Raw genomic sequence first — 14,982 nt, 5'->3', positions numbered from 1 at the left:
TTTCCCTTCTTCGCATTGAATTAAATGTTAACACAAGAATCTATATGAAAAATATAAGAACGCATTTTTTGTTTATTTTGAATGTACTGCACTAAGTTGTGATTTTTAGAAAAGTGAAGGGTGTTTTTGAAAAATACTCCACCAGCACTTGGGCATGTTGACACGCGTCCAATCTTTGCCGTGAAGAGCGGAGGGAGCAGCAAAAGCGTAGGTTTTAACCATTGTGATTTCTACCCCTCGGAAAAAAAAGAGAGCCTCCTCACTGTCGGAGGATCTTGCTTGCTCCCCTCCCCATCTCTCTTCTCTCCCAGTCCTCGTTGAAGCCGCCGCTCTCCCCCTCCAAAACCCTAGCCCTAGCTACTCGCTAGAACCGCCACCACGCCCTCCATCGGATCCGGGCGCCATAGCGCCGGGAACATCCAACTCTGTAGCCGAAACCCCACCCCACCGCCCTCGTGGATCCATCACCAAGCCGACACATCTCTACACCTCGCCACCGGACCTAGAGCAAGCGAATGGCGAGGAGCCAGACAGATCTGCGGCGACCTTGGCTGCCGATACGGGTCGGCGGCACGAGAATCTCCGATGCCAACCTCAGTTCGGATCCCTCTTACCTTTTTCCTCTTTGCTCCTGTTGTCTTCCGCTTTTCTTCATTTTGTTTTTGCGGATTCGGTAGTGTGCCCCCCGTTATGTTGTTTATTTTTGGAAGATCACCCGGTTTTGGTGCGGATCCTTGATGATCTGAGGCCCTGGATCTATGCACTAGGGTTTCAGCCTGATTTATGAACTGAGTACTTGATTAATTTGTTTTTTTTCCTCATGGGGGGTATTCTGATCTGCCAGCCTGATGATTAGCATTGTTTGCACAAGAACGGAGATCTGATTGAGCTTCCTCGTCGTAGCCCGCTTGACTGCTGTGGTGGTTCATGGCAGGCAGGCAGGCAGGCTCGAGCTCGGCTCGTTGACAGATTTACCACTCCCACTGTTGTGCTATGTTTTTGCACATGCAGACATAGCACGGCGAAGAAGGGGTGAATCTGCCAACAAATGCATGGAGCATTAATTTTCCTATGGCTCTGTTTAGTTCCCAAAAATTTTCCTACATACATACATATATACATATCTCCTCTTCTGCTCTTCTGCAATTCCACTGAGCAGGCTGAGTGGGCTCCGAGGAATGCGTATGTAGATGCAAAAGTTATGAAGGCTATTGCAGGTTGGAAGAATGCCCTTGTGTTAAATTGTTTAATGAGTTCATCACTAGTGCAAAAGTTGTTTTGACTTTGAAGTACTGCAATGAAGCCATGCTGCTTTTGATTTGGTTGGTGTCGTGCTAATGGTTTTGCGATATCTTACTGGACTGATATTTGAGTTGCAAACTTGCAATATTTCACCCTATGGGCAACATAGGCAGTTGATGAGAAACAAAGGCAATTGCATCTGCAGTGCTCCTGATTCATAGGGGCTTAATGGCATGATGACTCTGTCTAGGGGAATCTCTGATGCTAATTAAGCTAATTCCAGTAATATAGCTTATGGAGTGTGTGAGTTTGATTCCTGTTACACCATGCTAGTAATAGGTGTCTCTTTTATCAGATAATGCAAATTTTTCTTTATTTAATAAAAGTTTCTGATCTCTTGTTGCAAGATAAGATATGCGTTTTTGCAATGTGGATTACCATGATCTGTCAACCTGGGGGAGCAGAGATCTAAATCCCATGTCCATGGAAGCTTCTTAGTAGCTGTGCTGGATCGTAAATTCCCTCTGTTCTTAATATTCAAACTGATTCATAAATGTTTAATCATCTCTGGTTCTGTTTCTCAAAGCAGGCTAAGTAGACTCTAGGAAATTTTATATAGATGCAAACATTACAAAAGGTTTGGCAGATTGGAAAAATGCCTCTACTAGATTATTGTTACCGATTTAACAAGTTCTTGGTTGCTACAAACTTGTTTCTGTGATACTTGTTACTCTCACTCTGCTCACAATCTGAAGGCTAATTTGCTTTGTACTGGTACTTTTCTTTTTGATTTGCCACATGGGCTGAAAATGAGCTTGGATGATTATTTTCTAGAATATGGCCGTCTTGTTGTGGAAACTTGGGTAGTATGCAAGTTGCATATTACATCATTTCATTACACAAGAAAGCCTGGCAGATGATGATGAGAAAGACAAAGACATCTGCAGTGTTCCTTTAACTTCAGGACACAATAGCATGATGACTCCGTCTAGGGGAATCTCTGATGCCGATCTATGTTTTGGTGCCTTATTTGCTTGGAAGCTTCTGTATTTTTGCATGGCTTTAAGTGCTCATTGGAGGAATCATGACTTGTTTGCGGTTTGCAATAATTCACCATTTCAAATTTGTTGGTGATGAGAAGACAAGACCTTTTTTAGTGTCCCTGGTGATACAATTGCTCTATGTGTCCCTTATGAAGCTGCTGATCAACTTACTACTCCTTTCCAAACCTTTTATCTTCTTTTATATCTGATATTGATTTGGATTACCAGGGATATATGTCTCTTATAGCTTAATAATCAAATTGTTTGCGGTAAGAATGGGTATCTGAGTGCGCATTTACATTGTAGCCTGTCTTGTTGCTGCGGTGGATCAGTAGTGGTGCAGTAGTGGTACATATTCCCTCCTTGTCACTATATGTTTTTTTTACTCGGATCATGTTTGACTTGCGGTTTTGTTTGAAGATTCCTCAGTGATCGGCACCCTAACGATTATTTTATTTTTCTGTTTAGCATTAAGAATTAAGATGTAACGATTAGCTAGGTGGATGATTTTTAAACCATAGATTTGTTTAAGCATGTTCTAGAAATCGCCATATTCGAAATCTGCAGTTTGCATCCTACATATATTCCAGTTTCAATGTTTGTTTTCGGGACATACTGATTTGCCAGCCTGATGATTCCCTCTGCACTAATAGTGGAGATCGGAATACACTTGATCATTGAAGCTGGCTTGGCCGCTGTGGTGGATCATATACTCCCTCTGTTCCAATTATAAGTCCATCCATCCATCCATCCATCCATCATAAGCCAGTCTGATTTTCTTCCACCAAGCTGGCCAAATTGGCTCTGGTTAAGATGTGTGTAGATAAAAAGAAATATGAAGGCTTTGGCAGACACGTATTTGGTGTATACTACCAGTGCATTATGTGCATTTGGAAGATTATTTGTGCAGAACTGCCATGCATAGTCCCTTTAAAATGTTCTGATTTTGATTTTATTATGGGTGCATGATGTACCAGCCTGATGATTACAGGTAATTTCCACTAAGAATGAATATCTGAATGCATTTCTCCTATTGAAGGCTGCTTAGCCCCTCTGGTTGATGGTCTGCTATTGCTGCTGCTGCTGCTATTACTATAACCAGAAGGGACTCATGTCTTCCTACCCGATAACGTATTGACTGTTACCACCGCTTAGGTGTTACCGTATCACCAAATTTAATACATCTACATCGGTGCATCAAAAAATCATCCAAAAAATATGGATGGATAGAGCACACTAACATCTACCCTCATGCAAAGTTTGAGGTTGAAGAAGAATTTGTGCAAGAAGGGGAAAAAAAACACTAGCACTTGTCCATGAACAGTTGAACTCGCAACTATTCAAGTGCTAGTTTCTCTTTTTTCTTCTTGCACAAGTGTTTTTTCAACTAACTTTGCATGATGGTAGATGTTTGCCTGCTCTATCCATTCATATGTTTGGATGAACTTTTGATGCACTGATATAGATGTTATTAAATTTGGTAATATATGGTAATACCTAAAGAGGTGGTGACACTGGATACGTTCTCCTTCCTACCTTCCTCTCTCTGTCATCCCTGTGTGTGATTCTATCAACCAAGCTGGCTAAGTGAGCTCCTTGGAATGCCTATGTAGTCTCGATGGTGTTATGAAGGCTTGGCCAATATAAGAATGCTCTTATTGAACAATTTTGTTTTATAACAAGTAATTTCTCTCTATAGGCTTGGTGGTTCTCTTCCATTTTCCAAACAGCTTTTTGAAAACTGCATCGCAATTAATCTCTTTTGTGTTTTTTCCTTTTGAGGTTATAAAGAAAATGGTGGAGCTTTTGTCCAATTTGTGATCCATCTGACCAGCTGTTGGAATTATGAAGATTTTCAGGTTTTTGGTCTGATTTATATGCCACTTAGAATTTATTGAAGTGAACCGGCGAATCAGCGATGTGGTATGACAACTTAGTCAGGTGATCTGCTTTTGACGAGAACTGAACCTAAAGTGATGACCATTTATTTAATAGAATAGAATAGATTGGTGGATACTTGTTAAATTACGGATGTAGCTAGGGCTAGTATAACCAAGTTATGCAGGGGCGTTTTATAGTGCCACAGCCAATGTTTTATAATGCATGCTAAGCTTAAATTTTAGCCTAATTTGCTTGCTTTATAGTACCGCCCTTCCTGAAATTGAGCACAAGCTCTGCTGCTGATGTTCTAGAAACTAGCATACATCTGTCCGTTTCTGCAATGAGAGTGTAGATCTGGATACGCTTGTTCGCTGACCTCTGGTGGATCATATATTTCATCTAATCAGAAATTTAAGTATGTACATCCATCTGCATAAATGTCAGCCTGATTTTTCCATCAGGCTGTCTAAGTGGACTCCGACAAGAGTTTGTAGATTAACAAGGCTTTGGCATGTGCATAACAAGTCCCTCTAGTACCATTGCATAATGAGTTTGTAGATTAACAAAGCTTTGGCATGTGCATAACACGTCCCTCTAGTACCATTGCTTAATGCTCTCAAAGGAAAATAATTTCACTACCATAATTCAGCTTGTATAAATGCTTTGCTTAATGCTCTCAAAGGAAAATAATTTCACTACCATAATTCAGCTTGTATAAATGCTGATGTGTAGTGCCTAAGGTTGTTAGCTCAGTTGGTCTGGGCGCAGCCAGCGGCACCCGCAGGTGGGGGGTTCGAACCCCCACCAGGGCGGATTTCCCCCGCTTGCGGGAAAAAAACCCCCTCGCTGTGCTCTTGATGACTTGGGCTCTGTAGTCAGCCTGGGCCGGGCCCGGTAGGTAACGGTCCCAAGAACGTGGCACCAGACCCAGTGGGCTGAGTTGCCAGCTTGGGCTCGGCCCGTTGGGTAACCGTCCCAGGAACGTGGCACCAGACCCAAGCTCAAGAGCCAGGGTTCGGGGGGTTTTTCGGCAGGGGTCAACTTGGCCTCTTCTTAATTGAATGCCGCGGGGGCGGTCTTTCCCGCCCGGTCGAGTTTTTTGTTTTGTTTCATTTGTAAGTGTCCCAATGTTTTGTTTTTGTTATTGGGGCAGGCATTCTGGTATACCAGCCTGATGATTATGATGTTTGCATTAAGAACGGAGATCGGAATGCACTTTGCACGTTGAAGCCTGCTTGGCCATGCAGCTGCTAGTGCTACTACTGCCTTCTTGGCCCTCGGCTCTTTCTGCCTGTCTCTCTTGCTGCTGCGCTGGTGGTGGCTGGCTGGCTGGCTGCTTGTGTGTGTGTGGATGTGTGTGATTCTTCATCAAGCAAGCTGGCCAAGTGAGCTCCGTGGAATGTCTATGTAGATGCAAAGATTATGATGGCTCTACAGATGCCAAGAATGCCCCCCCCCCCCCCAACACACTTTTCTTTAGAGGCTTCGCCTTTTACTGTTCTGTTTTTTTTGTGGTCCTATTTGGCAATCGCTCTTTTTTTTCCCATTACCTGCAACGTGATTGACTTCTGTTTTCGGAATTTCTTTTTGGGTTATTAAGCAAATGGGCCTGTGAATGGTTTTATTATTGCACATGCTATCATCCTGGTTACTCCTGGGAATGGATTGGGCTAAATCCAAATCCAATTGGATTTTGGCCCATGAATTCTATTGGATATGGATATCCATTGCATTAGGTCAATTAGGATTGGATCTTATTGGATAAAAAAAGAGAGAATAATCCATATGCTGCGAGGGGGAGCACGCACATCTCCCCCGCAGCCGCCGCGCCGCACGCACCTCCTCTCCGCGTCTCGGCAGTTGCCGCCGCGCCGCACGCACATTCTCTCCGGGTCCCTCCCGCCGCCGCGCTGCACGCACATCCTCTCACGGGTTCCGGCCGCCGCTGCCGCGCCGCACGCAAATCTCTCCCGAGCCCCAGCCGCCGCCGCGCGCATCTCTCTCCCGGCCTCCACGCCTCTTGTTGCCTGCAAGGCAGCCGGCCTCGACGCAGCAAGGCTTCCAAGATCCGGATGCGGCAAGGTACCTGGCCAAAAGGTACCTGCTGGCCGAGATCCGGAAGCAGCGGCAAGGCGCCCGGCTACCCTCCGCGTCCTTCTGTGTCTCTTGCTTCACCACTGGACACAGCACTAGTAAGTATCTTGCTAGCTCAGCTCGTGTTCATCCTAGTGCTCTCGTCATTTTGCTACTGCTCTGCTCATCCATAGCATGCATGCCTCAATTACATTAGCGGAGACTAGAGATAAGTGATGTTATCCCCTCCAACACAGATACAAAGTTTTTGGTCATCAATACGGTCCGTAATTTGGAAGCTTTTTTTACTAGCTATTTCTGTATTAGCATCACATTTTGTGCTTGCAGATACTGCCTTTTGTTTTAAGCTAGCTATGTGAACACTTAGCTGCTAATAGCTTCAGTTAGTGATACTAGTGCATTTTTCAACGATCAGTATTTTCTGCATTGAAAAAATGATCATTGTTTTATGAACAGGTCAACTGGGAGGATGTCTAATAGCGAAAGTGTGGCATTACTTCCTAAAAGTGCCGGCGAAGCTGCACAAAATTCCAATCGCAGTTGCAGCAGGAAGAGGTCTGCAGTTTGGCAATATTTTGAAGAGTTACCTGATGAAGGAAAGGCAATATGCATTCATTGCGGTTCAAAATTTGCTTATCACAAAGGTATTGGAATATCTCACCTACAGAACCATATTAGGACATCCTGCAAAGAACTTCCTCCAGATATTGATCGTAATTCCATTTTTCCAAAAAGTGTGTCTAGTTTGGATGTTCGCAATTTTGTACTAGATCCTAAGTTAGTGAGAGATTTTATGACTAAGTTTTGGATCACTGGAAATATTGCCTTTAGAAAGATAGAAAATGGTTTTTTCAAGAGAATGATGAGGTCAGCCCATCCAAACCTTGAAGTCCATGGCAGGCAGACACTCAAGAATGATTGCATGTCAGTTTATCGAGAAGAGAGAAAAAAGATTATGAATGGTTTTGCCAATACAGATTCTTGTGTTAGCTTCACCTCGGATATGTGGACATCTATCCAAAATCTTGGATACATTTGTTTGACTGCACATTATATAGATGGAGATTTTAATTTGCACCACCATACAATCAACTTTAAGCAAGTTCCTCACCCACATAATGCGGCTGTAATACATAGTACTATAATGGACTGCCTTTATGATTGAGATCTGTCCAATAAAGCATTTGCTTTTACTCTAGATAATGCCACATCTAACAATGGAGCTATGAGAAGGCTAAGGGAAACTCTATGCAAACCCACAGTCGGGTGACGTAGTGCACCCGCCTAAACCCAGAGGGTGAGTACTCGGCGGTTAGCTAGGATTAGCCCAATCTAGGTGGAAGGACGCGATGAACACAGCAGGTTTAGAGTGGTTCAGGCCGCTGGAGCGTAATACCCTACGTCCACTGTGTGTTGTATTGCTTGCGCTCTCAAGAGGTTGAGAGCTGGGTTGTTGGAGTTTTGGTGTGTCTGAAGTGTGCAGCGAGCGCCTCCCTTTTATATCTCAAGGGAGGCGCGTACATGACCGTTGAGTTCCCGACAGGTGGGCCCAACGATGTAGTATAAAATGACATACTGTACAGACATTATGACATTGCAGGCGACGGAGATCTCATTCCTGGATTTTCTTGCTCTGCGTGTGGGAATCCTCCGTCCGGCATAGCCATGCCCTGTCTTGTCCAAATGACGCCAGGGTGTAGCTTTCGGCGTTGCCTGCAGCGTAGCTGAATGGGCCGTGTAGCTTGCGGCGTAGGCGGTATGATGAAAAGGTGCCGTGCCGTCGTATCCATTTAATGCGGCAGACGGGCTCTGCGCGGATGCGGCGCATGCGGCTGCACTGTGTACTTCGGTAATATGCGGTCCACAGTGAGGCCTGACAAAGGCTGCCCCGCGTGCCGCGGCGGTAGAGCACGCTTCAACCACCCGCATTGAATGCGGTGGGTGGGCGAGTCTTCCCGCGGAAGACTCGCGCCCACGCCTGCGCCTGCGGGACACGTGGCGCCCCCGGATCCCGCCCCGGCGGTATGTTGGTTCTACGCGCGTGGGAGGTCCGGACGGACGTGGTGAGGTCTCGGACCCCTATGGGGGGTAGGGGTCCGAGCCCTCGGCTGTTGGCGCGGAGCTTCCCCTCCTCAGGGACACACGGCGTCACCGGACTCGTCCCAGAGCGGGGAGCGGGTCCGGGGCCGTTGGCCCGGTGAGGTAAGAGCCTGACCCGTGGGGCCCGGCTGCTCCGCCCCTTTTGGCGTAGTTCCGGATGACTACGCGAGTCCTGCATTGCTGCAGTAGGAGTGGGTATCCCTGCTACAGGGTACCGACAGTGGCCCCCGGGCTCATCTCATGAGAGGGGACGAACCCGCAGGTGGGGCCACTACTGTGATTTGGTTCTGCATAACTTGAAGCCTTTAGTGTTAGACTATGCACACTGCAGGAGTCTTGTCCGGCTTTGACCATCCATCGGGTTTTTCGCTGCCTCGTTACATCGCAACGATTTACTGACTTGTGGCCCCCACATACAGTGGTACACCTAGTCACGCGAGCGACGCTCGGCATTGCTGCGGCCGGGGTAAATGGAATTTTTACCACCAGCGCAGTTCCCGAAAAGTCTGGTCATGCTAGCGCTTTGTGCGCGCACGCCAGCTCAGCTTCCGCCTCGCTTCCCGCGCGGGCGATGGTTCAGATCCCGTCTTTTCACACCTTTGTTTGTTACTCGCCTTCTCTGACAGGCGGGCCTGGGCCCCCTTGTCATGGACTGGGCGGCTAACACCAGGCGTGAGCGTCGCTTGGCGTCCAGCGACGGTTCCGGTTCGCGCCGGACGTGTTAGGCTTCATAAAGGGCCGAACCACATACCGCGGTTACTTTTCCACATTCGCCTTCTTCCTTTCAAACCTTTGCGCCCCTTTGCCTTCGAGCCTCCTCGCCCCTTGCTCTTTTGCGCAGATTGTTCGTCGCCTCCATAGCAAGATGGCGTCCCTCGTTCGTCCCCGTCGTTTCCAAACCGAGGAGGAACTGAACACGGTGCACCGTCTGCTTGGGTGGAGTCTACAGGAGACTGTCTGGGGGATTCGAGTAGCCTTGGTTCCCCTCTGCGATCTGCGCGCCGGGGAATTTGTGCTGTTTATTTCGCACATTTCCACCAGCTTGGGGCTGCCGATCTCTTCGTTCTTCCTGCTGCTGCTGGAGGATTTCGGCCTCCAGCTCCAGCATCTCACACCCCACTCCATCCGCATGACGTCAATCTTTGTCCACCAATGTGAGATGTTCGTGGGGGTGCGGTCCTGCATCATTCTCTTCCGCCACTTCTTCGTCCTGGTGAAGTCCGGGAAGGGCAAGGATGAAGTGGGGGCGTACTACTTCCAGACGAGTAGCGATTTGCGGACGCCCTACATTCCCGGGCTTACTGGCGGGAAGTGGAAGGATTGGCGCAAGGAGTGGGTGATCGCCACCACCGAAACCAACGAACGCCTCATCATGCCGACCGGGGGACCCGCCTCCGACCGCCAATCCTGGAGGGCCAAGCCGTCCCTGCCGTCGGAGTTTGACCCCGTGCTGATCAAGATCAGGGCGCTGGCGGAGAACGGCCTCACCTCGCTGCACGTGCTCGGGGACTTTCTGAAGCACCGGATCGCCCTTCTGAAGCAGCGGCCACGTCCTGCCTGGAGCTTCACCGCACTCCAAGACTGCAGCAGGACCCACCGCGGGGAGGGCAGCGATCTGACCCAGGAAGGCCTGGAGGTCTTGGTGCGAGCGGTGACGGGAGAGATCTTTGTCCCGAAGCACCTGATCCTTCCTCAGGGTGTCGTTCCCCTCTGCGAGGACTCGAGCCTGAGGGCTGCGGTGCAGGGCACCCTGCCGACCCTCGACGACGGTGTGCTAGCAGCGCGCCAGACTGGGGGCGACTCGGACCGTGGGATTCGGATCCCTGGTGCGTCTGGGGAACAGGCCGTGCCGAGCGCCGCGGGGTCTGGCCCTTCTGCCAAGGGCAAGCAGGCCGTGGCTGGTAGCTCCGCCGCGAGCGGTCCCAGCCAGGCCCGGAGCAGCTCCGGCGCATCGCCGGAGGAAGCGAGCCGGCGCAGGTTGCACCGCAGCGACGGGACCCCAGTTATGGAGCCCGCCGCAAAGCGTCAGAGGACCGCTGAGGACGCGGGACCCCTGGAGTAGCCGCGATGCCACCACCACCGCCACGGCAGCCACCGCCGCCGCCACGGCAGCCACCACCACCGCCGGGAGGTGCCTCTCCCCGGCGGCGGCAGCAGCAGCAGCCTCCACCACCACCGCCACCACCAGGGCAGCAGCAGCAGCCACGAGGTGCGCCTCCGCCGCCGCCTCGGCAGCAGCAGCAGCCGCCTCCACCACCGCCACCACCAGGGCAGCAGCAGCAGCCACGAGGTGCGCCTCCGCCGCCGCCACGGGAGCTGCAGTCGCCCAGCCTCCGTGGACACTGGAGACCCGGCGCTTCGGGGTAAGTGTTCTTCCGTTCACTCCCCTTATTCCCGGTGCTTCGCTTTTTGCTGAAGGGCTTCTCTTTGTTTGCCAGGGCCTCTCGCCCAGGCAGCTCTTCCACCGCCGCTGGTTCGTCAGCGGGGGTCCAGGCGACCGGCGCCTCGGCGGCAACGACAGAAGCTACGGCGGATGTGGGGAGCTCGGGTGCGGCGACCTCCGCTAACCCGATGGCGCCCAACACGGCGGCGGCGGATGCGCCAGTGACAGGCGCAGCAACGCCCGACGCGGTGGCCCCCGAGGCCCCGGCTACGGCGGCAGTCGCGCCGACAGCGGGCTTGGCCGAGCACAGCGGCAGTGGGCGCGACAACAGTGAGCACCTCGGTACCCGAGGTCCCGACGTCTGTGCCGGATATCCCCTCCCCCAGCTCCCAACCTGCAGCTGAGGAAGAGCCGGAGGTGGTCTCTGGTAGGCGGCTCTTGCAGGGTCCCCCAGAGGAGGATGCGGTTCCCCTCCCCCGGGTACTGGTCCGAGTCCGGCGGATGATAGAAGAGGCGACCTCTACCGTCGAGACGACATTCCGGCGGGAGTGGGCGGCTCTAGAGAGCAAGCGTCAGCGCCTCGGCGACTGGCATATCCGCTTGGAGGAGCGCACGAAGGCCGAAGCCTCCCGTGCCGCCGCCGCCCGGTCTGAGCTTGAGGCCGACCTGGAGTCCTACAGGAAAGGGCTCCGGAAGGTGTTCGACCGGGAGCTCGCGGCGTCGGGACGGGAGAAAGCCCAGGCGCTGCGGGAGGAGGCTATTACCATGGAGGAGGCCAGCCTCGCGTCTCGGCGATCCGAGTTTGAGTCTCGCAGCCAGGGACTCGAGGTCCGCAAGCTGGACCTCGACAAACTCTCCGAGCCCCTGCATCAATGGCGCCAGGAGCTGCAGGAGAGCGCCATCCAGCAGGCTGTTGCCGAGATAGAGCTCGAGGGGGAGAGGAAATCCCTTGCCTGGCGGGAATCCCTCACTGTCAGCATGGAGCAGGCCCTTGCGCGCCAGCGCGAGTGTCTTAAGACCCTGAAGGAGTCAGCGGCGCGGAAAGAGGCCTCGCTCCAGGAGAAGGCCCGCCAGCTGGAGGCGGCTCAGGCGGCACTGGATGCCCAGGTGCAGGAGGCAGTGCAGGAGGCAGTCCGGAAGCTGCAGGAGGACCAGCGCATGGGGGCTCAGCGAATCATCGACTGGGCGAGTGAAGCAAGCTCAGCTCTGGTGCCACTGGGAATGAGTCCAATCCAAGTGGCGGAGCCGCCAGCTTTAATTGTTGACGCCCTCCCAGTGCTGAACTCCGCTGAACTCTGCTTCAGATAGACTCCGGCGCCTGGAGCCGATCCTTGCTGGCCACCTTGAAGCCGAGGGCCGCGAGCTGTGCTGGATTGTGGCGGAGTACATTTTGACCTGCCTCCGGAGTCACGACCCTGCCATCTCGCTAGCCCCCGTCGTCGATGGTCCAGTGGCAGAGACGGAGGCCTCCGCTCGGGTAAGCGTGCGGGATGTCGTCGACTTCGTAGCTGCTTATTTCAAGCGGGAGCCTGCAGATTCCTGAGATGGACCATCACAGCAGGCGAACTTTTATTTTTTGTATTATGTAAAAACTTTGTACTTGTTGAAATTTTAATAGAAGAAAATTTCAACTTAGCTGTTTGTCAGTTGCTCTGGTTTGCGGTATGCAGCATCCTGGCGCCCTTGTTTGTCAGTTGCTCTGGTTTGCGGTATGCAGCATCCCGGCGCCCTATCCCCCTGGTAGATAGGTTCAGTTGTTAGAACCTATCTGCCATCGGATCCAAAGAAGACGCTCCGGGCCCCTGTATGAGGTTGAGCAAGTGTCCTTGGGCATAGGTGTAGCATAAATTGCAAGTCGAATGAGCGACTTATTCCCTGTATAGCAGAAAAAACTACAGAGAGGAAAATCAAACTCGCTGGGATGGTAGTAATGATACTGCAACTTAACTGTTTGATGCATGCAGAATCGATCCTTGGTGTCTGGCTCAAAGCGAACGCTCCGGGCCCCCTGGGAGACAGGCTTAGTTGTTTTGAGTCTGTCTACCACTGAGACTGGACCTCGATCTGCATGAAGCCTTAAAGCGGATGCCGGGACCCCCTGGTAGGTAGGCTCAATGGTTTGAGACTAGCTACCACCAGTCAAGGCCTAACCTGCATACCACTCAAAGTCAAAGCTTAGTAGCAGGCCCGCGGGACTTATTCTGGACCGGCCCCCAAGCTAGTACGAGGTCCGGGGCTCCGGATACGCAGGTCCAGGCAGCACGATGCTCGTTACAGAGTGGTGGAGTGTGTAGGCTTATGGTATGGAATCAGGCTAAGCCGCTACACAGGGCTCCGGACCACTCCAGGAAACAAGCACGACTGTACCAGACCTGGCTCCGATGTTCCGGACCCCTCCCTAGCAGTGGGTGAGGCCATTCTGTCGTACTCGATCCTTTAAGATATAGAGCTGGACATGCCGTGTTGGACTTAGAAAGCCAACCCTTGAGCTCCGGGTAATAGACCACTCGTTACAGGGTGGTGGAGCGTGTAGGCTTTAGCTACGGAACCGGTTAAGCGGCTACACAGGACTCCGGACCACCCGAGGAAACAAGCACCCCCTCTCCAGAGCAGGTCCCTAGGGGTCCAGACCCCTCTCCCAGCAGCAAGGGGGTCCGGACCTGTACGGCAGTCCGGCAACTCAATACAGATCTTAGCTGTAGCGACAAGAGTGGAAGTCCACGCGGGGGTTAGAAAGGTAAAAACTCGAGAATCGAAATGCGAAATAAAATTTGGACACAAAGACAGAACTGGGAGCAAATCTTTCCTTTACAACCATATATACATGGCTTGCGCGATGGATGCCAGAGGCCGGGTTTATGAGGGCGGACCTCTACCGCTCTGGACCGCACACTAATTCTATCTTATTACAAAGGAAAAATTCATTTCCCTATTCTGTCTAAGTGTAAAACTTACGCAGATGCTCTATGTTCCATGGGTTGGGTAGCTGCACCCCTTCTTCTGTGGCAAGGCGAACGCATCTGGGCCGGCATACTTCTGTAACCTTGAAGGGACCCTCCCAACTGGGGAAGAGTTTGTGGAGCCCTGCTCGGTTCAGGATCCGCCTTAGGACGAGATCCCCAGCCCGGAGCTCCATACTATGCACGAACCGTTGATGATAGCGCCTGAACGCCTGGTTGTAGCGTGCATTTCAGATTGCTGCTCGCCACCTTCGTTCGTCAACGAAGTCTACATCGTCACGCCGCAGTTATTCCTGCATGGATTCGTCAAAAGTCTGGACTCGTGGTGAGCACAGGTGAATTTCCGGGGGAAGGCATGTTTCAGCCCCGTAGACCAGGAAGAATGGGTCTCCTCGGTGACTCGGCTTGGTGTGGTCCGGTTGCCCCATAGTACGCACAGAAGCTCGTCAACCCATTTTGCACCATGCTTCTTCAAGCAGTTATAGGTGCGGGTCTTGAGTCCCCTAAGGACCTCTGTATTCGCTCTCTCGACCTGTCCATTGCTGCGGGGATGTGCCACGGACGCAAAGCATAGCTGGATGCCGATGTCCTCGCAGTACTCTTGGAAGAGTCTGCTTTTGAATTGGGTCCCGTTGTTCGCGATGATGCGGTTTGGGACGTCAAATCTGCACACAATGGACTTGAGGAATGCGATTGCTGATTTTTTGGTGATGTTCACCACAGGGGTATCCTCCGGCCATTTTATGAATTTGTCAATGGCTACGTAGAGGAACCGGTACCCGCCGATGGCCCGGGGGAACGGCCCAGGATATCCACGCCCCATATGGCGAATGGCCATGAGGGTGGGATCATTTGCAGAGCTTGAGCCGGTGTGTGTATTTGCTTTGCATGGAACTGGCATGCTTTGCAGTACCTTACCAGCTCAGCCGCATCCTGGAGTGCTATCGGCCAGTAGAAGCCTTGCCGAAAGGCCTTACCAACAAGCGTGCGAGATGAGGAATGACTTCCACACTCGCCTCCATGGATCTCCGTGAGCAACTCGCGGTCCTCTTCCTGGGAAATGCACCGCATGAGGATACCATTGGCGCCACGGCGGTAGAGATCCCCTTCTACCACCACGTAGCGTTTAGCCAATCGTACTACGCGCTCAGCGGACACATCGTCATCAGGAAGGATATTGTCTTTCAGGTAGTCCCGGATCTCGGAGATCCATGCATCGGGACCTCCCTGAGTAGGTGGAAGAGGCGCTATGAGGTCTCCAGCGTCCTCAACAGCGCAC

General features: G+C 51.6%; 1 long non-coding RNA gene and 1 other non-coding gene across 2 annotated transcripts; both read left to right on the top strand.

The window, feature by feature from the left end:
• Positions 1-258: 258 nt before the first annotated feature.
• LOC120703071 lies at positions 259-7,333 on the top strand. Its single transcript, XR_005686752.1, has 2 exons — positions 259-6,358; positions 6,717-7,333. It is a non-coding gene; the product is annotated as an uncharacterized LOC120703071 (long non-coding RNA).
• On the top strand, positions 2,152-2,252 carry LOC120705331. Its single transcript, XR_005687915.1, has one exon. It is a non-coding gene; the product is annotated as a small nucleolar RNA R44/J54/Z268 family (small nucleolar RNA).
• Positions 7,334-14,982: the final 7,649 nt, after the last annotated feature.

This window comes from Panicum virgatum, chromosome 4K (genome assembly GCF_016808335.1).
Source record: "Panicum virgatum strain AP13 chromosome 4K, P.virgatum_v5, whole genome shotgun sequence".
In the NCBI taxonomy this organism is placed as follows: Eukaryota; Viridiplantae; Streptophyta; class Magnoliopsida; order Poales; family Poaceae; genus Panicum; species Panicum virgatum.
The sequence above is the reverse complement of the archived record's forward strand: the minus strand, read 5'-3'. Positions and strand labels throughout refer to the sequence as shown.